Genomic DNA, 24,086 nt, shown 5'->3' on the forward strand with positions numbered 1-24,086 from the left:
CATATAAAATCAGGCAAAGGGAATTAAATAATTAAATAGAAAAAAAAGTCTAGGTTAAAACACCATAGAAATACTGAGTTGTGACTGCTATTAAGTTACTACATGGCCATACACTAAATAGGGGCTATTCTTTCTCTCTCAGGAAGAAATAGCTCCCATATCAGTATCACTACCAAGTATATATTTTAGCAAAGGTATTATGAATTAAGAGGATGGCTGCCTATAATGTTTTGTCATTCATTCATTTATTAATATATACTGAACATCAACACCCAAAGAACAAATAATTCAATTAAAAAATGGGCAGAGGAAGTGAACAGAGATTTCTCCAAAGAAGACATATAGATGACCAACAGACACATGAAAAGATGCTCAACATCACTCATCATCAGGGAAATACAAATCAAAACTACAGTGAGGTTTTACCTCATATCTTTCAGACTGGCTAAAATTAAAAAAAAAAAAAACAAAACAGAAAACCAGTGTTGATAAGAATGTGGAGAAAAAGAACCCTTGTGTACTGTTGGTGGGAATGCATACTGGTGTAGCCACTATGGAAAACAGTATGGAAGTTCTTCAGAAAGTTAAAAATAGAAATGCCCTACAATCCAGTACTACTAAATGTTTACAGTAGAAAAAATACAAGAACACTAATTCAAAGGGATACATGCACCTCTGTGTTTATTGCAGCATTATTTATAATAGCCAATTATGGAAGGCAGCCTAAGTGTCCATCAACAGATGAATGGATAAAGAAAATGTGGTATACACATTCACACTGGAATATTATTCAGCTGTAAAGTAGAATGAAACCTTGCCATGTGCAACAACATGGATGGTGCTAGAGAGTATACTGTTAAGGAAAATAAGTCAGAAAGATACCATATTATTTCACTCATGTGGATTGAAGAAACAAATGAGCAAAGGGGAAAAAAAGACAAATCAAGAAACAGACTCTTAACTATCGAGAACAGACTAATGGTTACCAGAGGGGAGGTGGGTGGGAGGATGGGTGAAATAGGTGATGGGGATTAAGGACTGTACTTGTAATGAGCACTGGGTGATGTTTGGAATTGCTGAATCACTGTATTGCACACCTGAAACTAATACATTCACTAAAGTTGCAGAATATAAAATTAATATAGAGGAAACCATTGCATTTCTTTACACTAATAGCAAAGTAGCAGAAAGAGGAAATAAATTACAATCACAGCAAAAAAAATAAAATACTTAACTTAGGAATACATTTAACAAAGGAAGTGAGAGACCTGTACTCTGAAAACTACAAGCCACTGATGAAAGAAATTGATGATGACACAAATAAATAAGAAGACAGTCCATGCTCATGGATTGGAAGAATTAATATTGTTAAAATGTCCATACTACCCCAGTCTATAGAATTCACTGCAATCTATATCAGAATGCCAATAGTGTTTTTCACAGAGCAAGACCAAATAATCCCACAATTTGTATGGAGCCACAAAAGACCTGGCAGAGCCAAAGCAATCTTGAGAAAGAAGAGCACAATCACAATCCATGATTTCAAACTGTACTACAAAGCTGTAATAAACAGTATGACACTGACACAAAAATAGACACACAGACCAATAGAACAGAATAGAGAACCCAGAAATAAACCCATACTTATATGGTCAATTAATCTCAAAAAAGAAGTAAAAAATATACAATGGGGAAGAGTCTCTTCAATAAATGAGAAAACTGGACAGCAAGATGTAAAAGAATGAAACTGAACCACTTTCTTACACCATACACAAAAATAAACTCAAATGGATTAAAGACCTACATGTAAGACCTGAAACCAAAAACAAAAAAAAATTAGGCAGTAAACTCTTGGACACTGGCTTTAGCAATGTTTTTTCTGCTTCTGTCTATTCAGGCAAGGGAGACAAAAGCAAAATTAAAGTGTTGAGATTACATCAAAATAAAATGCTTTTGTGGGAGGGGATGGGCTAAATGGGTAAGGGGCATTAAGGAATCTACTCCTGAAATCATTGTTTCACTACATGCTAACTAACTTGGATATAAATTTAAAAAAAAAATTAATTAAATAAAAAATAAAAATAAATAAAAAAATAAAATGCTTTTGCACAGTGAAGGAAACAATCAACAAAACAAAAAAGCAACCTAGTCAATGTGAGTCGATATTTGCAAATGATACATGTGATAAAGGATCAGTATCCAAAATATATAAAGAATTCTTAAACTCAACATCAAAAAATAATCTGATTAAAAAAGGGGCCGAGTACCTGAATATGTATTTTTCCAAAGAAGACATAGATATGACCAGAAAGCACTTGAAAAGATGCTCAACATCACTAATCATTAGAGAAATGCAAATCAGCCAGAATGATGTATCAACCCACACTGGTCAGAATGGCTACTATCAAGGCAAGAAATAACAAATGTTAGCAAGGATGTGGACAAAAGGGAACCCGTGTGTGCGGTTTGTGGGAATGTAAATTGCTGCATCCACTATGGAAAACAGTATGGATGTTCCTCAAGAAATTACAAATAGAAATACCACATGACCTAATAATTCCATTTCTGGATGTTTCACTGAAGGATTGAAAAATGTATTCAAAAAGATATATGCACTCCAGTGTTTATTGCAGCATTAGTTACAATAGCCAAGATACAGAAGTAACCTAAATGTCTATCCATAGATGAATGGATAGAGCAGATGTGGTATGTATGTATTACTAAAAATGAATGAAATCTTGCCATTTAGGACAACCTGGATAGATGCAGGAGGTATTATGCTAAGTGAATAAAGACAGAAAAAGACAAACACCCTATGATTTTACTTACGTGTAGAATCCAAAAAAACAAATGAACAAGCAAGAAACAGACTCATATATACAAAGAACAAGGGCTTCTGAGTTGTTCTGTCAGTTGAGAGTCCGACTCTTGGTTTTGGCTCAGGTTATGATCTCTGTCATTGGGTCGAGCCCCGCATCAGTCTCTACACTGATGGTGCAAAGCCTGCTTGGGATTCCCCTCTCTCTTTGCTTCTCCCCTACTTACTTTCTCAGAATAAATACAGAGAACAAACTGCTGGTTGCAAGAGTGAAGGGGGTCAGGGGATGGGTGAAGTAGGTGAAGCTGATTAAGAGGTACAAATGTCCAGTTACAAAATAAGTCACAGGTATGAAAGTTACAGCATGGGGAATATAGTCAATAATATTATAACAACTTTGTATGGTGACAGATGGTTACTACACTCATGGTGGTGAGCATTTGGTAATACACATAATCTTAAAATCATTATATTGTACACCCAAAACTAATACAATGTTGTATGTCAACCATACTTCAATAAAAAATGCTTGAGCAACACTTAAGAGCAATTGGAATGGATGGTTTGGAAGATTTCAATCTGCATTGTAAGTCATACTGGTAAATTTAAGTTGGATATGATGTACGGGGTATTGAAAAGTAGTGAATTTTGTTCTGATCAAGAGTCTCTAGAAGATGTATTTCTGAATTCTAGTGCCCATGTATTAAATTAAATCTCTGTGTTACCTAAGGTTTATGCTGAACCTTCTTATATCTTCCATTCTTTATGTACTTCCAAGTTTTATGGGTTTTAATAAGCATTATGTTTGGAAACATAGTAGCACTTGGTAAATTTTGTTTAGTTGTTTAATTCCATATCTAATGTTTCAGTTTATCATATCTTGGGTTTTCAGTATGTAGAAATTCAGGCTTGGCTTGGGGACATGAAGGGGAAGACATAAAAAAAGGAAAACCAGATAAGAAGAGCAAATTGAGTAAAATTAGTTGTCAGAAAAGAAACTCACTGTCAGGTAGGAGAGCTTATAAATAAACACTTTCCTTTAAAATCAGGGTAAGTCATCTGAACATCTGGATTCTGGAATACCTCAAGCTCTGTGCTAAGGACATCTCTGATTTCATGTGGTCTCATTAACAGAATCTCTTCTCTGATAGCTGTGCAACACAGCTGTATATCTTTTGAAAATTCCAGACTCCTGCAATGTTGAAAACCTCAGACACTGAGCTTTGAAGATGCTTTTTTAATCTATTGAAATTTCTGAACTCAGATACAACTGGGTTGTTATGTAATATTCTGAACATGCATAAGTTCACAATATGAAAGTTCCTGAAGTCCAAACTTAGGGGTTTGGAGAGTAAGACAAACTGGAGCCATTCAACATTAAGTGTAATTATCTGCCATGCTTATATTTACTTGCTGTTTTTTCCTCTAAGTACAGTATAAACTATCTTAAGCTAAAGCATTGGCTACCTAATAAGATTCTCACAAATTTCATTCTTCTCGGTATCAGTATTCTTAGTGTTATTTTCCCCTAGAAAATGAACTAACACTAGACAATGTGGATTGGACTACTACTGAAGGGCAGTTAGAAGTGGTCCTTAGAGTTAAGCTTTGGTAGTAGAATTGAGGGGCAAAGACTAGGTCTGGGGTGGAGGATGTATCCTGCAAATAAATGTGTGTAGCAATGGAAAGGTTGCATGAAGCAAGGGAAGAATGGAGCCACTACTGTGTTATATTTGGTGACCTGGACTTTTTTTTTTTCACTGTTGAGAATTTATAGTCTGTAAAATTTGGTAAGTTTAAAAAGTATACATAAGAAAAATAATCATAATCTTACCAGGACAATGTTGCAACAATTTAACATTTTTATATATTTGTCATTTTTCTGTAAATTTTTAGAAATAATTGAGTTCATACTTTAAATATCATTGTTCTCTACTTTTTTCATGCCCTTGTTTAAAATTCTTGAGGGACTTCTATTACTCTTAGTATTAGCTCAAATTCTTGAGCCTTTTTTTTTTACCTGTCTGTTTTTCTCTCCTGTCAGTTGTCCCTTTGCTCACTATAGTTAGCTTTCCTGGTTTTTATTTTCTCATAGCTGCTCAGAGATACTGTACATGTTTCCCAGTGCATATATTATCTGGCCACCGTTTTGCAGGGTTGAATTACCTTCTCATCAGATTCAATCCCAAATGTCACTTCCTTAAGGGAAGCTTTCCCTAATTCTTCGGATTAGTACTTTCTGTTATATGCTTTCATAGCCCCCTATACTTTTCTTGATAGCCTTTGTTGCAAATATAATCAATAATGTATGTAGAATTAGAATACTGTATATTGGTTATGTACATATTGTTAGAATGCAGGGTTCCAGAGAGCAGGAATTGTTCACTGAATCTCCACTATCCAGTACAGAATGTGGTAGGTGCTTAGAAACACTGTATTACATATTTTGGATACTAATCCTTTATCATTTATGTCATTTGCAAATATCTTCTCCCATTCAGTTTGGTTTGCTTTTAGTTTTGTTGTTTCTTTCACTATGCAAAAGCTTTTTATTTTGATATAGTACCAACAGTTTATTTTTGCTTTGATTTCCCTTGCCTCAGGAGACAGCTAGAAAAATGTTGCTACAGCCAATGTCAGAGAAATAACTGCCTGTGCTTCCTTTAGTTTTATGGCTTCACGTACCACTATCACATTTAGGTCTTTAATCCATTTTGAATTTATATTTGTGTATGGTGTAAGAAAGAGGTCCACTTTAATTCTTCTGCATGTAACTGTCCAGTTTTTCCCAACACCATTTGTTGAAAACACTGTCTTTTTCCTGTTGCATATTCTTTCTTCCTTTGTTGAAGATGAACTGACCATATACTTGTAGGTTTATTTCTGGGTTTTCTATTCTGTTCTATTGATCTGTGTGTGTTATTGTTGTGCCAGTACCATACTGTCTTGATCTCTTCAGCTTTGTATTATAATTTGATGTCTGGAATTGTGATACCTTGAGATTTTCAAGACTGCTTTGGCTACTTGGGGTCTTTTGTGGCTCCATACAAATTTTAGGACTGTCTGTTCTATGAAAAATGCTGTTGGTATTTTGATAGGGATTGTACTCAACCTGCAGATTGTTTCAGGTAGTACAGACATTTTAACAATACTTACTCTTCTAATCCAGGAGCATGGAATGTCTTTCCATTTCTTTGTGTTTTCTTCAATTTCTTTCATCAATGTTTTATAGTTTTCAGAATATAAGTCTTCCACCTCCTTGGTTAGGTTTATTCCTAGCTATCTTATGGTTTTGGTGCAATTATAAATGGGATTATTTTCTTAATTTTTCTTTCTGATACTTCATTATTAGTGTATAGAAATGCAACAGATTTATGCACATTGTTTTTGTATCCTGTGACTTTACTGAATTCATTTATCAGTTCTACTAAGTTTTTGGTGAATCTCTCAGGTTTTCTACATATGGTATCATGTCATCTGCAAATAGTGAGTTTTACTTCTTCCTTACCAATTTGGATGCCTTTTATTTCTTTTTGTTGTCTGATGGCTGTGACTAAGACTTCCAGTACTATGTTGAATAAAAGTAGTAAGAGTGGACATCCTTGTCTTGTTTTTGTTTCTTTAGGGCTTTTTATATACAGTGTCATGTCATCTGCAAATTGGGAAAGTTTTACTTCTTCCTTACCAATTTGAATGCCTCTTATTTCTTTTTCTTGTCTGATTGCTGCTGCTAGGACTTTCAGCACTATGTTGAATAGAAATGATGAGAGTGGACATCCTTGTTCGTTCTTGATCTAAGAGGGAAAGTTTTCAGCTTTTCGCCACTGAGTATGATAATCCTTTTAATGTATTGTTGAATTTGATTTGCTAATATGTTGTTGAAAACTTCTGTGTTTATGTTCATCAGGGAATCTGACCTGTAATTTTCTTTTTTTGTAGTGTCTTTGGTTTTGGTGTCAGAGTAATGCTAGCCTCATAAAATGAATTTGGAAAGCTTTCTTCTGTCTTCTATTTTTTGGAATATTTTTTAAAGGATAGGTATTAACTCTTATTTAAATGTTTAGAAGAATTCAACTGTGAAGCACTCTAGTCCTGGACTTTTGTTTGTTGGGAGTTTTAAATTACCAATTGAATTTCACTATTATTGATGTTTTCAACTTTTCTGTTTCCTCCTGATTCAATATTGGAAGACTGTATGTTTCTAGGAATTTATCCATTTCCTCAAGGTTGTCCAATTTGTTGGCATATAACTTTTCATAGTGGTCTCCTATTATCCTGGGTATTTCTGTGTGTTGGTTTTAATTAATTCTCCTCTTTCATTTCTAATTTTATTTGAGTCCTTTTTATCTTGATAAGTCTGACTAAAGGTTTACTAATTTTGTTTATCTGTCCAAAGAGCCAGCTCTTAGTTTCGTTGATCTTTTCAAATGTTTTGTAGTACCCATTTTCATTTATTTCTACTCGGATCTTTACTGTTATTTCCTTCCTTCTAACTTTAGGCTTTTTCTTTTTTCTAGTTCCTTTAGGTGTTAAGGTTAGATTGAGATCTTACTTGTTTCTTGAGGTAGGCTTGTATCACTAAAAACTTCACTCTTAAAACTTCTTTTGTTCTTTTGTTCTAAAACCCCAAAGATTTTATGGTGCACCTGGGTGGCTCAGTCAGTTAAGTATCCAACTTCGGCTCAGGTCATGATCTCATGGTTCTTGAGTTCGAGCCCCGTGTTTGTGGGTTTGTTCCCATTTTTTTGCAACTGATTGCCAGTTTCATAGCATTGTGGTTGGAAAAGATGCTCAATATGATTTCAATGTTATTAAATTTACTGAGACTCATTTTGTGGCCTAAAATGTGATCTATCCTGAAGAATGTTCCATGTGTATTTGAAAAGAATGTATTCTGCTATTTCTTGATAGAACGTTCTGTATATATCTGCTAAGTCCATCTGGTCTAATGTGTCATTCAAGGCCACAGTTTCCTTATTTTCTGTCTGGATGATCTATCCATTGATGTAAGTGGGGTTTTAAAATCCACTCCTATTACTATTGTATTACCATCAATTTCTCCCTTTATGTCTGTTAATATTTGCTTTATCTATTTAGTTACTCCTATGCTAGATGCACAGGTACTCAAAATTGTTATATCCTCTTGTTGGATTGATCCCTTTATCATTATGCAATGATACTTTTTGTCTCTTGTTACAATCTTTGTTTTAAAGTCTATTTTATCTGATAAGGTATTGCTACCCCAGGTTTTTACACTTCCATTTACATGAAATATATTTTCCAACCCTTCACTTTCAGTCCATAAGTGTATTTAGGTCTGAAGTGAGTCTCTTGCAGGCAGCATAGAGATGGTTTCTTTTTTTAAATCCAGTCACCCTGTCTTTTGATTGGCGCATTTAGAACATTTACATTTAAAGCAATTATTGATAATACATATTTATTGTCATTTTGTTAACTATTTCTGGTTGTTCTGTAGTTCTTTTTTCTTTTCTTCTTTTCCTCTCTTGTTTTTTGTTTTGTGGTTGTTTCTCTTCCCTTGTGATTGATGACTTATTTCAGCGTTATACTTGGATTCCTTTCTCTTCATTTTTTTTTTGTTATATGTTTTGTTATACATTATATCTATTACATGTCTTTGATTTGTGGTTACCATGAGGTTCACATACAACACCCTAAGTATACAGTGGTCTGTATTAAGTTGATGGTCACTTAAATTCAAAAGCATAAAAACACTATATTTTTACTCCTTCTCCTCCATGTTTTATGTATATGAAGTCATAAATTTCATCATTTCAACAATCCTTTAATATTTTAGATAAAATTAATTACTCTTGTCTTTTAACCTTCATACTAGCTTTATAAAGGACTGAATCTTTTATATGTTTGCTTTTACCAGTGAAATTTTTCCTTTCATAATTTTCTCACTTTCTACTTACTGCCTTTTCTTTTCCACTAAAAGATGTCCCTTTAACATTACCTGTAAGGCTGGCTTAGCGGTGATGAAATCCTTTAACTCTTGTTTCTCTGGGGAAATTTTATCTCTCTTTAAATTCTCAATTATAATCTTCCCAGGCAGAATATTCTTGGTTGCAGCGTTTTTTATTTCACTTTTTCCCCTTTCAGCACTTTGAATATACTATTCCACTCCCGCTAGCCTGCAAAGTTTCTACTGAAAAATCAGCTGAAAGCCTTATCGGGTTTCCCTCGTACATAAATAAATAGTAGTTTTTCACTTGTTGCTTTTAAGATTCTTTAATTCTTGACATTTTAATTATTATGTGTCTTAGCACAGACCTCCTTGAATTCATCTTGTTTGGGGCTCTCTTTGCTTCTTGGACCTGGATGTCTGTTTCTTTTCTCAGGTTAGGAAAGTTTTCAGCTATTATTTCTTCAAATAAATTTTCTGCCTCCTTCTCTTTCTGGGAACCCTAGAAAGTAGATGTTAGTGTGCTTGATGCTGTACCAGAGGTCCCTTAACCTATCTTATTTTTTTTCTCTCTGTTTTTTTCTTTTCTGTTTAGCTTGAGTGCTTTCCATTGCCTTGTCTTCCAGATTGCTAATCCATTCTTCTGTATCCTCTAATCTGATGTTGATTCCCTCTAGTGTATTTTTCACTTCAGTTATTGTATTCTAAAACTCTTATTGGTTCTTTTTTATACTTCTCTCTTTGTTGAAGTTCTCACTGAGTTCATCCACTGTTCTCTCAAGTCCAGTGAGTGCCTTTATGACCAATACTTTGAAGTCATTATCAGATACATTGTTTATTTTCATTTCATTTAGTTCTTAAGTTTTGTCTCACTCTTTTGTTTGAAGCATATTTCCATATCCTCATTTTGTTTGATTTTTTGTGTTTGTTTTTGTGTATGAATTAAGGAAAACAGCTATGCCTCCCAGTCTTGAAGGAGTGGCCTTATGAGGGAACATGCCCAGTGCAGACTGTGAGTGCCTGAAAGCTTTAGCTGACTAGCTGGAACTGAAGTGGGCATGAACCAGTGGTCCTGAAGCACTCTGTACCAGCCACCCCAGCAGGATGGCTAGAGTTGGACTGGGCACAGCCTAGGGGCCTGATGGGACAGATGGAGCTGAAGTGGGCATAGGTCAGGGCTCTGTGCAGAGGGTGCCCTTTTGGGACAGCAGGAGCTAAAGTGGTGCTCAAGTATTTTTCAAGTGTTTAAGAATTAAGGAAAGCAAGGTTCTTTGGGATGTATGATTAAGAGCTTTGGAAGTGGTGGGATGGAAGTGAGTGGGTAATACAAAACTGGTAAATGTAGATTTGTCAATATTTCTTTTGGCGTCAAAATTTTAAATGTATGCCACTGCTTTTGACATGGAATGAAACTCTAAATTAATTTAAGGGGGAAACCCAGGAGGGGTGCCTGGGTAGCTCAGTCAACTGAGAATCTGACTCTTGATTTCAGCTCAGGTCATGATCTCACAGTTCATGAATTTGAGCCTGACATCAGGCTCTGCAATGACATGTGGAGCCTGCTTGAGATTCTCTCTGCCTCTGTCTCTCTCGCTCAAAAATAAGTAAAAATAAATAAATAAATAAATAAACAAACAAACAAACAAACATTTAAAAAAGAGGGAAGGGGGGAAACCAGGGAATTGGGTTGGGATTATATTAATAAAGTTGGGTTCTACTTCCAGCTAAACCACTTAATATTTATGTGATCTAAAGCTGGTGACTGAATTTCTCTAGGCCTCAGCTATCTTATCTTGAATAATCTTTTACAGCAGGGGTTCTCAACTAGTAGAGATACTGCTATCCACAGAATATTTGGAAATGTCTGGAGTCATTTTTGGCTATCAAAACTAGCAGTCCTACTACTGGCATTTAGAGGTCAGGGATGCTGCTAAACATCCTACAATGTACAGGACAACTCACCATAACAAATGATTATCCAGCTCAAAAGGTCAACAATGCTAAGGTTAAGAAATGATGTCTTAGGAGTGCCTGGGTGGCTCAGTCGATTAAGTACCCAACTCTTGATTTTGGCTTAGGTTCATGAGATGGAGCTCTGCACCAGCCTCTGTGCTGACAATGCAAAGCCTGCCTGGGATTCTCTCTCCTTTTCTCTCTGCCCCCCCCACCTCAAAATAAATAAACAAGAAAGAAGAAAGAAAGAAAGAAAGAAAGAAAGAAAGAAAGAAAGAAGAGGAAAGAAAAGAAAGAAGAAGGAAGGAAGGAGAAACCATGTCTTATGAGATCTTTCAGCTCTAAAATCCTATAAGCTATATATCTGTGTGAGTTGAGAGGGGTAAATATTACCTTGGTGGGTAGAAAACTTAACACAAGATGATTAAATGAGTTGCTAAGATCATCATGTACATCAGTGACAAAGTATAGATCTCCTGATAACCACTCCAGTTACTGAGAAATTAGATTTGGCCTATGAGACAGTTCCCTCTTCCAGAGAAGTCCAACATGAATGACTTTCAAAAGAAGAGGACTTTTTTTTTTTTTAAGTATCTTACCTACCTAGGTTTGTAACAAGACAGATTCCAAATTTTGGCCCTCCAATGAATGAGTGCCTCTAACTTTGAGCAGTAGTTAATACATTCAGACTCTCCAGACTTCAACTAATGCTTTGAAATAAATAAAAATATAATCTGTGAGAGAGAGCTGGGAGCCCAGAATTTAATGCCTATAATGCTCTGGTTTAATAACATATGGTTTTAGCATTTTTTAAAACTATATATTCTTTGGGCCTTAAAACAGAGGTATTAAAAAAAAACAGAGGTATTTTATTTGCTTAGTTACAAAATGTTTTCCTTCATACTCCCATATGCAAAAAAAGAAAAAAAAAAGCACTTCATCTGAAGGACTGCTAACATTATATGGCACACTTATCTGAGAACATGAAATTCTGTCACTTCATTTCACTAAGGGTTTGGGAAAAGGCAACCTAAAACTCTCAGGTGGAAATAGCCTATGAAACATGGAGATCTATTGATTCATAAGGCATTTTCTTATCCTGAACTCATCCATTCTTAATATCTATTTATCTAATAAGACATTTATTTTTAATGTAAACTCACTGATTTATATTGGCATCCCCTTTACTAAAGATATGCTGAAATTCTCACCGATGCTTTTTATTATTGAAAGTTTGCTAGTTCAGACATGAAAATTTCCCAAAGCATGAAAGGTCTAATCCTTTCTACAAATATCATTGAGCCATTTTTTAAATCCCAGAATGTCAAAGAGAATTTTTTCTTCTTTACTCTTGAAACTTAAAACTAGTTTTTTTTTGTTTTTTGGTTTTTGTTTTGTTTTGTTTTTAATTAAGGACACTATCTGTACTTTAGATGAAATGTCTTCCCTACATAGAAAAAAAAAATTAACTGGCAATCTCATCAAAATAAACCATCAGGGAAGCTTTAATAGAAGAAAGTTCCTTGGGGTGCCTGCATGGCTCAGTCAGTTAACTGTCTGACTCTTAATCTCAGCACAGGTCTTGATCTCAGGGTTTTGAGTTCAAGCCCCATGTTGGGCTCTGCAGTGGGTGTAATCCTACTTAAAAAAAAGTTCCTCTAATTAGGATTGTAACCTAAAGTTTTAGAGAACCAGAGGTCTAATAAAACTTGAGCACCCAAAAGGAATAAAGCAAAGAATGGTAATAGTTTACATTTGTAGCACTTGTGAAAGTGTGTAGCATTTGGCAAAGTACCACTTTCACTTACTGTCTTAATTGATCCATGTAACAATCCTATAAAGTGGGTATTATAATCTCTTCCTAGATTAAGAGAATAAGTCTGAAATATATTAGGAGACAATTATAACCTCAAAACTTGAAAGTATCAGAGATCAAAGTGGAAAAGTAGAAACCAGGTCTGCTGGCTCCAAATTACTTTAAAATAAAGATTAAGAAACATAAAAATTAGACCATGGCTTCTCATCTGTCAAGACTGTAATATGTTTGAACAGAAATACTTGTCAGCCCCCATCTAAAACAGCTAGTGAAGCTCCTACCCCTTTCTCAAACCCACAACCTCCTTTTGCCACACTGTTCTCTCTTCAATGAATATCTGTATACCTATATCTGTACACCTACTTCAAGAATTATGCTAGGCATTAAGACAAGGTTTCTACCCTCAAACTGCAAACTACTTGAAGAGTCAAAGGTACACAAATAGGAAAAATATACTGCCATTAATAATTTAAATTAGGTCAATCTAACATCCAAAGATATGATTCAAATTAGAGTATAATTAGTGTACACTAGGTTTTGTGCAGCCTGATGCTATAATTTTGAGTCCCTCAATAGGAAAATGAATACAAAATTATGAATACAAAATTAGGTAGTAAGTGAATATTTATTAAGAAAGAGAACAAAAATCACAAAAAAAATTATAAGTTTTAAAAGCTGGCCACACAAATATCACAAAATCTAGACATATAACAATATTTTCATTAATTCCTTTGGTACTCTACAATCTTTCCTTTATCTTGGGATTTTAAATCACCTTATCATATGCCAATCATTTTGTAATATTGCCTATGAAAATAACAATGATAATTAAGATTTTCTTTCAGCATGATTAATAAAAAAATGTAATATTGATACTTTAGGAAAGTTTCTGCTTCATAATTCATTATTCATTATTGGTAATATCACAGGAAAATAAAATATGCACTATTGGCAAATCATGCAAAGTGTTAAGTATTGTTGTTAAATTTGCAAAAACTTCTATCTAACATTTCTTTCACATTTAAGCTGTACGACTTCAAAATATTTTGAGTTTTCTTGAACAGTGACAAATCTTAAATACTCTGACATGAGAAAACTCATCACCTACTTTTCAACCACATACTCACTATAATGGCATTATGAGGGCTTAAAAATGGCACTCACAGTAGGCTCTACAATTTCATATCACAATCCTCGTAAGTCAAACAACATGGCTGAATATTCTCAGAAGCCATTCTTACACTGAGATGGTTAGCAATAACAGCTCTATATACCAGTGACCATGGACCACATAAACAATTCCACTAAAACCAGAACTGAATGTGTTCCCAACTCACTTCCCCTTAGCTGGGGAAAATGCCTGTAACCATTACAATACTACTCAGAAGTATGACAGAGGGGAAGGCAAAGTGGAAGAAGAGAAAAATCTTAATTGATTATAGCTATGGCATCTAATTTATGCAAATTTGAGGACATATTGCTAGCATGAAATCCGGGGCCTTAAAATTTTTAAATTTTGTTAATGTTTATTTATTTTTGAGAGAGAGAGAAAATGAGCAGGAGAGGGGTAGAGAGACACAGAATCCAAAGCAGGCTTCAGGCTGTCAGCACAAAGCTGGACACAGAGCCAAACCATGAGATCACGGCCTGAGCTGAAGTCAGAGCCCCAAACGACTGAGTCACCCAGGTCCCCCAAAAGGGGTCCCTTTTTAAGTGAGGAGTCCAAAAGCATAAGCTTGATAAACTTCACTTTAAACTTGCTTCTGAATAATTAAGGATCAAATGAACTGTAGTAAAACAGTAACAGTAACAGCAACAACAGTAATAAAGTAAATCTCTACCACTTACTGACTAATAACAACAGCAAGAACAAAAAACAAACCTAACACTAAAAGCGTATTGTTTTGCCTGACTCTCTGCAGAGCACTTTATAAGAATTATGTAATTAATTTTAATTTTTATATATTAATTAGTGTTACCTTTGTTACCATTTATTTAGATACTTTGATGGCAGCTTTACATATAGTCACTGGTTTGAAAAACAATCGTACAAAGTTACACATTATCACTATTTTTTACAGTAAATTTTTAAAGTAAATTAATTTTGGCAAGTCATATAGCAGAGCTGAGACCCAAATCTTGGTCTAGTTTATGCTCTTCTTAATAAATAGGAATTCAGAAGAGGACAAGATCACTCCAGGTTAGAGATCTAAAAAAGACTTTACAGAGAAGTACACTAAGCTGGACGCTAGGGAATAAGTAGGAATGAAGAAGAAGACTATACTCCATATTTCAGGGTAGACGGGCCATGATAATAAGATAGAAATGGAATAAACAAGGGTTACTCAGAAGATAATAATGAAACAATTTTACAGAGATAAAGAACATGCTCCAAATCATGATTCCCAATAAAAAGTAAATAAAGTCTTATGATCTATGTTCCCTTTATTACATGGCCATAATCTTGCACAAGAAAAAGAGAAAGAAACATTTCTCTAGAATCCAATGCCTCAATGAAAAGGGTGGCTGTGGACAGGTAAAGAATTGCCTCACCTCTGTCATGAGGAAACCCAAGTCTAGTAATCTCTCCCTTGAAGGCAAAGCAGTGATTTCCACTGGAAACTAAGGCTTTACAACCAAACATATCACATTATCATCATGCTGTAGGCAAGTCATGAGGCTTAAAACCGGGCCTCTAAATTCCAATTACATTTTCTTCCTCGAGGTTTCATTAAAAGTAGCTTTTAAAATATATGAGCCAAAAGGTGCTGCTCGCATATAATAGAAACAACCAAAGTTTTAACAGATTTTATTTACCCTACATGTAGAAAACGTACTTGACAAGAAAAGCACAGAAAGTAAAACCTGGGAGTTGAAGAAAGAACAAAACACAAAAACATACTCCTTCTCAAGAAAATTACCTAACCCTGAACTCACTCTGAGGAATAGTTTGTTGTAATTTGCAAACAGCATGTGGCATATTAGCCACAGAGTAATAGAAGGAGAAAATATTTATTCTGGCTTCAGTGAAGTCCCTCATCCAATGTTATGAAACATCTTCAGGACTCTTCTCTCATCACTAATGCCTAAGTAAAAGAAAGAGAGTGAGCCAGGGAGGAACAGAGACAGCGAAACCTGCTATAAACAGACACCAGACATAGATGGAAGAGGAATTCCAGCAATAATTTCATCTTGGCATTTCACTCTGTCTTTCATATGGCTTACCCCTGCATACCTCCTAGAGCTGTACTGACATGATGAAACACTGAAAATTATGGAATTAAGCATGTCTAAAGTTACATGTATGCTTTGTTTTCCATTTAAATCAAACTCTTCACTCTCTGACTTACCTATAGAGAAATTTAAATTGGAAATGTATAGAGAATATAACCAGATGTTTGACACTAAGAGTCATAATATATAAAGAGTCTAACAGAAATGTTGGGCTATAACAGAATTAATGGAAAGAAGAAATAACATAAGAATAAAATAACATTTTTGTAATGCTCCTGAACTCTATATGCAGTAAGCATCTATTTCAAAAAACATTCATTCTAAGGATGTGTTCCCCATAAGGATCCTGAGCCCTAGGGCAGGTTTCTCAACCTGAGGTGTATAAATAATCTTCTGGGGGCTATAAACCCCCAAAAATAGTATATATTTTTTAAAATATATGTACATAAGAATACCGTTTGGAGGAAAGGATCTGTAGCTTTATTTCCTATGAAGTATTCATACCATAAGCTACTTCACCAATGTATCTGGACAGTCTGAAACAGTGCCTATTAAATTAAAGACACTTAAATATTTGTTCTTACTGAACCAGTGTTCTAAAGCCTCACAACTAAGGTTCTAAACTGGTTCTTTATTACCAGTGGACTTATGGTTAGAGTGAAGCTTCATATCTGATACTAAGAAATCAAACTGAATTAAGAACACCAATCTAACCAAATAGTTCTCAATTTTTTCTTCAGGGTAAACAAACACAGAAACTTTTTTTTTTTTAATGTTTATTCATTTTTGAGAGACAGAGTGTGAAGGGGGAGGGGCAGAGAGAGAGAGAGACAGAATGTGAAGCAGGCTCCAGGCTCTGAGCTGTCAGCACAGAGCCGGATGCAGGGCTCGAACCCACGAATTGTGAGGCCATGACCTGAGCTGAAGTCAGACGCTTAACTGACTGAGCCACCCAGGTGCCCCAAGAAACACAGAAACTCTTAAAACATTAGACATAGTAAGGCTGTAGCAGATTTAAAAACAAAAAAAAAACAAAAAAAAAAAAACCCTGAGGCTCTGAAAGATGAATATTCCCAACCTCTTAGAGTTCAAACCAAGTTTACCTGTTTCTAAAACACTTCTAAACTTTCAGTAAAGAAAGAGATTTTTGTAAACTTCTAATGCACTTTTAATTAACAAATAAACTAATCCAACTAACCAGTTAAAAATTCTCTTAATTTCTCATAAAATCACTTCTTTTGATGTGAAACTCATATAGTTAAAGTGAGCCATCTAATAAGGGGAATGAAATGTATATGTTTTGCTGGTAGTATGAGAGGAATGGTGTTTAAATTACTTTCAAATGATTTGGATTAAAACCAATATTATCTCCCCAAGGTCCAAATATGAATCACATGCAATGCTGGGAAATGAATCCAGAATGCCTAACACCCACGATGCTGTGCTCCTTCCTTCAACCAGAAAAGTATCTGAAAGGCTACAAACAATGGAGCCTTCCCAAGATGCAGTGGGTGGTTTTCTTCTTCCCAGTACATGGACTGATCAGCCTTTCAGAGAACCAGCATTTCATTCTGTAGGAATCTGAATCTCAGATTCAGATATCAGCTATAAAGCTCAAGGTTACTTTTACATTTTACCGCTGAATGTCTTCACCTATACCTGTTCCTAGCAGAGTAAGAAGCTGCTATTTCAGGTGCCTGTCTAGTGCAAAACAGCTGTAATTCTCCAAATTTTAAGTTGCTGTATCTTGAATGATAGATGGTTGCTTCTCAGAGAATCCAATCCACAGAGATTATAGTTGTACAACTGGGCATATCTTTAAAATAATATAGCCCCATCCTCAAAGCAGTGATGCTTAGCAAGAATCATGCAATCCTTTCCTTCATGCATACCACAACGTCTCTGAGTATATATGTGCTCTGAAAACACATAGTCAATATTTTTTATTTTATATCTGAAAACTGAAAACAAATTGCCTTCACAATATGAACATTTAAAGAAACGTATGTGACTCTTATGTTAATCAAAAGGGGGACCAGGGGCACCCGTGTGGCTCAGTCGGTTGAGCATCCAACTCTTGATTTTGGCTCAGGTTATGATCCCAGGGTCGTGGGATCAAGCCCCACATTGGGCTCCATGCTCAGCATGAAGCCTGCTAAAGATTCTCTTTTTCTCTCCCTCTGCCCCTTCTCCCCACTCACGCTCTCTGTCTCTTCAAAAAAGAAAAAAAAATAAATTAAAATGATCTTTAAAAAAAGGGGGGGGGTGGGGGCAGGTTAAGTAAAAGCTGAGATTCCTGTTTCCAGCAGTATGGATTAGATACTTCAAAAGGCCTTTTCATTCCAATAACAAGGTTCAATGCACACCATAGTTTCTTATATACCTCTGGGCTCCCAGGAGATGGGGGGATCTGCAAAATAAAACAGCCACAGGCTGAAACCAGAAAGATAGGTGGGGGTGTGACTCTGAGAGCAAATGCTCATTTTTAACACTTTAGTGGGGAGACTGTGCCCTTGGGCCAGCAGGAAGGCAGAGAAGCTGAGCATCTTCAAATAATCCCAGGGACCCTCAAAGGAGTAAAGTCATCCCAGGTGGCCACTGTCTGGTGGAAGCTACTCTCATAAGAAGCATCATAAGGTCAGACCCATATTTCCACTAATAACGATCAACCAAGTGTCAGCTTATGAATAAAAAAAAACAAACAAACCACCTTAACAGTCATAAGAAACAACACACATTAGATTTTGATCTCCAGGAACTTCAGATACCTAAAGTATCAGATAAAGATTATAAAACAGCTACACTTGAAATGTTTTTTTTGAAAGGACTTAGGGGTGCCTGAGTGGCTCTGTCAGTTAAGCTTCTGATTCTTCAGCTCAGGCCATAATCTCACGGTTCATGGGCTTGAGCCCCACATAAGGCTCTGCACTGACAACACAGAGCCTGCTTGGGATTCTGTCTTCCTCTTTCTCTGCCCTTCCCCCACTTGCTATCTCTCTCTCTCAAAATAAATAAAAATAAACTTAAAAAATTAAAAAGGACTTAAAAATATGAGCAAGCAAAAGAGACCAGATTATAAAAAGAACCAAGTAAAAATTTCAAAAATGAGCAATATAATTGGTGGAAAAAAAAAAACTCTATGTATTGGTTAAATAACAGATTAGACACAGCTGAAAAAAAGAGCTGTAAATCAAAGCTAAATAAAACCCAAAATAGCACAGAGGGAATATGAAATTATGACAGAAAGGTTAACAGTCTTGAAAGATAGAATGAATATATATCTGATCAGAGTTCCAGAAGGAAAGAATTAAGGAACAGAAAGTAGACAGTATTTAAACAGACAAACCTTAGAATTTTCAGCAAAGACATAAAGTCATAGGTACACAAAGTATAGCAAATTAACAAGGAAAATAGTAACATTTCAGAATGCCAAAGACAAAGAATAGATCTTTAAAGTAGCTGGAGAGAAGACAGGCAACCTAGAAAAGACTGAGGATATGATGAACTGAAGCACAGACTTCACCACAGTAATAATGGAAACCAGAAAGCATCTAAGTTACATATTCCAGTTTCTAAGACAAAATAACTATCAACCAAAAATTACACATCCATAAACCTATATTTCAAGAAAATAAATATATTTTTATATATGCATAAAAGTGAATTGAAGATCAAGAGGCCTACCCTGAAGGAAATGAGCTTGAACTTCCTAACCAACCTTCCCTCTCCAATCTTCTTGAATATCAGATTAATGCTCCTAAAATCATATGATCATATCACTTCCCTGCTTCAAACTGCCACATTAATCTCTAGAACCTACCTAACAAGATCCAAATTTCTTAGCCTGGCATCGAAAGCACTTTACAATCTAGTTACTCCCCAATGTTCTTTACATGGACGATCTGGCTCCTTAATTTACTAACTGTAACCTTAAGTTAGGTAATTAACCTTTCTGAGTCTCAGATTCATCATCTGCAAAATGAAACCTATAAAAACTGAATTCTGAGATCAATTAAAATAGCCCAGGTGAAGCTATCAGCACATTGCCTGCCACATAGTTTTTAATAAATGGTAGGTGGTATTATTTCTTATTATAACTCATTGGTCCTAAAATACAATGTAGGCATTTCCAACTCCATGCCTTTGCTCAATATTTCCTTCACCTTACTGGCCCCCAACACCTCCATTCCCCCCAAATCTGCACTAGGTAAATCAAAATTATCCCTCAAAGTCCAGCTCCTTCTTGAAATTCTTGTCTACCAGGCCAGAGCAAGTAAGTGCTCTCACTTCTAAACACATTAAAACATTTTCCAAAAATGCTATTCTGTTAACTATCCAAACTGCATGTTTCTTCTGGTCTAAAGAGGTGTTCATCTTAGATTTTCCTGTTTTACTCATGGAAAGCTTTACAGCCGTTAAAACAGAGACTGCCAAATAAATATGGATTGGCTGTTTAAGTTCTAATACCCTGATAGAGATACTTTAGAGGAAAAACAGGAGCGGGGTGGGGGGGGGGGTAGGCAGCTGTCTTAGGATTCACTGCATTCTTTGTAACCTTCCAGACAGCTGTGCTTCATTCTAAAGACATTATACATATTCCTTACAGAAAAACATCAGACAAGGAAGTCCATGGTGGGCAGGAAGAAGTGATAAGGATACATCAGCTGACAGCTCTCTTCAGGAAACATCTTTCAGAGTCTATTTTCCAAGGAAGTCAATTTGACCTGGTGTTCCTCTCACCAAAGACAAAGAAAACAGTTTTCCAGGAGTCCAGCTAGCACAAAGGAGGTGTTCAATAAATGCTGGCTGACTCTGAACAGGCAGACCAAAGCAACTACTCAGATTATTTTGCTTGTTTAAACAAAACAAAAAAACAAGAAAACAAGGTAGTGAGGCAGATTTTCTCATCAGCTCTTTCAGTTTTCCAATTAACCATTTGCTGAGGATGCCACAGTTGGCTCCCCCACCCAAAACCCAGTAACAAACCTCTCAAATGAGTCACAAAGAAGACATGATCAAACAACTGAATCAAGTTAGCCCCTCCCTACTTCATTCACTGTGGCTGACATTAATTAAGGTTCACAATCAACATGCTATCACATTGAACTAAACAAAGTTTTTCCATTTTAATTTTTTTTTAAAGTAGGCTCCGTGCCCAGCATGGAGCCCAATGCAGGGCTTGAACTCATGACCCCAAGATCAAGATGTGAGCTGAGATCAAGAGTTGGATGTTTAACTGAGCCACCCAGACTCAAAGTTTTTCCATTTTTTTTTAAAGTTTATTTATTTATTTTGAGAGAGAAAGAGAGTAAACTCATGCGCAAGGGGCAAAAAGAGAGGGAGAGAGAGAATCCCAAGCAGGCTTCACACTGTCAGCATGGAGCCCGATGGAGGGCTTGAACTCACAAACCGTGAGATCATGACCTGAGTCACTCAGGCACACCAAGTTTTTCCATTTTAAAAGAAAATCTTTAGGGGTGCCTGGGTGGCTCAGTAGGTTAAGCATCTGACTTTGGCTCAGCTAATGATCTCACAGTTCATGAGTTTGAGCCCCACATCCAGCTCTGTGCTGACAGCTTAGAGCCTGGAGCCTGCTTTGGATTCTCTCTCTCTCTCTCTCTCTCTCTCTCTCTGTCCCTCCCCCACTCACACTCCGTCTCTCTCTCTCTCCCTCTGCCCCTACCCAACTCACTCTCTGTCTCTGTCTCTCTCTCAAAAATAAATACACATTAAAATAAACTTAAGAATTGTCTGGGATCTTACTTATGCTTCATTACAGAGAAAGAAACCTGGCTTCTCAGACCATGAAGGAAAAGCAGGAAATGACCCATAGCTTAAATAAAAACATAATAAATAAAAATTAAAAAATAAAAGGAAAACTTAAAAAAAGAAAAGAAAATCTTTACTACTGTCAAATCTAAAATTCCACTATTTTATCTATCAGAGGCCAAAACAAAATACAATTTTTTTCATTATTAAAAAACATCCTCATTAAACTTGGGGGGAAAATAAAGAAAACTTGGGAAAAAGACAAAAGAATCAGCCAGAAAAAGAGAAAAGTAGAAAACAATCAGCCATAAGACCTACCACTCAAAAACAGCACCTATCAACATTTTGGTTCATTAGATTCCAGGGTTTTTTTTTTCCCCCTAAGCATAAGATTAGTTTTTGCATAACTGTAATCATATGTATATGCTAATCCTACCTGCAGCTTGTGTCACTTAAATTATTCATAAACATTTCTCCATGTTTTTTTTTCTTCTTAACCATGTATAACTTGCATACATGGTAAGATTTTTAAATTAAACCAAGAAATACTTACCGTTTGCTTTCTTTCAAAGAAACTACTGCAGTAAAAACTAAGAATTCTCAAAAGTTCCGGGGGGCCACTGGAGCTAAGATACATAAAAAATGCCTAGACACAGAGGAAGTACTTAAGATAGTTAACTGACTTACAAGTGACAAAGAGAATATTTACTATAGTCATCTCTAGAAAGATACAAAAGAAATGAAATTAAGCCTCGGTTTCTAATGAGTTTTTAGTGTCATTGAAAAGATAGAATGTATTTATACCCAATAATTGAAACCCAATGTAATTCAGCATACAACTATCCTTGCTCTTCAAGAGCTGGGGATGCTTTATTCATTTCTGCATCCGTAGTATGCACAACAGTGCCTGTTCAATATATTGAACAGATATTCAATGAATGACTGCTATACTAAACTGAACTACAAACTAAGAGTCATGCTTATACAGAAATAAGAAAGGTCACTGAGAGACAAGGTTAGGTTAGGCAGAGTAGGAGTATGAATATAGCATAATTTGACTTTGGCAATAATTCACAGAAAGAAGTCTGAACCATAGAAGCTTTGGGATTCTGTGAAAATGAAAAATAACATGAGAAAAAAAAATGTTTGTAGGGGCGCCTGGGTGGCTTAATCAGTTAAGCGTCAGACTCTGGATTTCCGCTCAGGTCACGATCTTACAGTTTGCGAGATCAAGCCCTGCATCGGGGTCCATGCTGACAGCATGGAGCAGGCTTGGGATTCTAGCTCTCCCTGTCTCTCTGCCCCTCATGCATGCTCTCTCTCTCTCTCAAAATAAATAATAAATAAATTTTAAAAACTTTTTTTTTAAAGAAATATGGGGTGCCTGGGTGGCTCAGTCAGTTAAACGTTCGACTTCAGCTCAGGTCATGATCTCGTGGTTCCTGAGTTCAAGCCCCACCTCAGGCTCTGTGCTGACAGCTCAGAGCCTGGAACCTGCTTCGGATTCTGTGTCTCCCTCTTTTTCTTTCTTTCTTCCTTCCTTTCTTTCTCTCTCTTTCTCTCTCTCTCTCTCTCTCTCTCTCGCTCTCCCCCCCACTTGTGCGCATGCACGTGCTCTCTCGTGCGCCCGCGCGCACGCCTCCCACCTCTCTCTCTCAAAAAATGAATAAACATTTAAAAATTTTTTAAAATGTTTGTATAGTTTTAACTTATAAAAAGTTTGATGTTTCTACACAATCAGCATTGAAACTGCCACTGAACATATGAACTACTCATGGGAAATATATAACATAGAATAGATACTTAAAAACAAAGAAAACACACCACCACAAAATACTACAGTATTCCTTTAAATCAGAAACAAAGGCTAATTCTCAGGAAGCTTTCTGTATGTCATGAAAAGTGGCAAAGAGGCAGTAAATTAAAGCTTTAGATCTCCATATAGAGTACTATGGTGGATACTGTCCTTGCTAAACTACGTGTAAAAGAATGTGCTTACCAAAACTTTCTTTCAGGATCTCTCTATACTCCAGTGAAGCTATTTGCATATATGGTTAGCATTCAGAGGGTAGAGAGAGCTCTGAAATCTGTATTCAACCCTAACAGCATCATACTCACACCACCTGATTCTAAACATATCTTAAAAAAAAAAAAAAAAAAAAAAAAAAGAATCCAGCTTCATGAATAGAGTATCATTCAACAGCCTCCATACATCCTCACTTCATTCATACACATATTTTCTTTTCTTTTACCCCACTTGTGCTTTGAAAAAATTCAAAGAATTTATGGAGAAGGAATCTGCTAATATCACATCTCTAACAGCTGCTAGCTTGATATACTAAATCCATAGCTCCTTCAGTTACATTATGTGTCCATTTCAGAAAGTGTGCTTAATTACAAATCTGGTTTCTTTCAGAACTGTTCTAAGCCTATCCTACTAGGCTTCCTTAAGTGCAAGTTACACAGACCTTAGGGGCTGGTGTATGATAATTTTATAATTTTGTCTGGATATAATACTGCAATTACTTATGATTAAGTACCTCTAATAGCTATCCATTCAGTCTCTGAAG

General features: G+C 35.8%; 1 protein-coding gene and 1 long non-coding RNA gene across 2 annotated transcripts in view; both read right to left on the reverse strand.

The window, feature by feature from the left end:
* Positions 1–23,575, reverse strand: part of LOC125938733 (uncharacterized) — a 37,704-nt gene extending 14,129 nt beyond the window's left edge. The window contains exon 1 of the long non-coding RNA XR_007462797.1: positions 23,163–23,575. This is a non-coding gene — a long non-coding RNA (uncharacterized LOC125938733). The remainder of the gene's footprint in view (positions 1–23,162) is intronic.
* The window catches only part of JAM3 (junctional adhesion molecule 3), an 84,410-nt gene that overhangs the window by 57,514 nt on the left and 2,810 nt on the right, over positions 1–24,086 (reverse strand). The gene's annotated exons all lie outside the window — the stretch shown is intronic.

The sequence above is a fragment of the Panthera uncia genome, chromosome D1 (assembly GCF_023721935.1).
Source record: "Panthera uncia isolate 11264 chromosome D1, Puncia_PCG_1.0, whole genome shotgun sequence".
In the NCBI taxonomy this organism is placed as follows: Eukaryota; Metazoa; Chordata; class Mammalia; order Carnivora; family Felidae; genus Panthera; species Panthera uncia.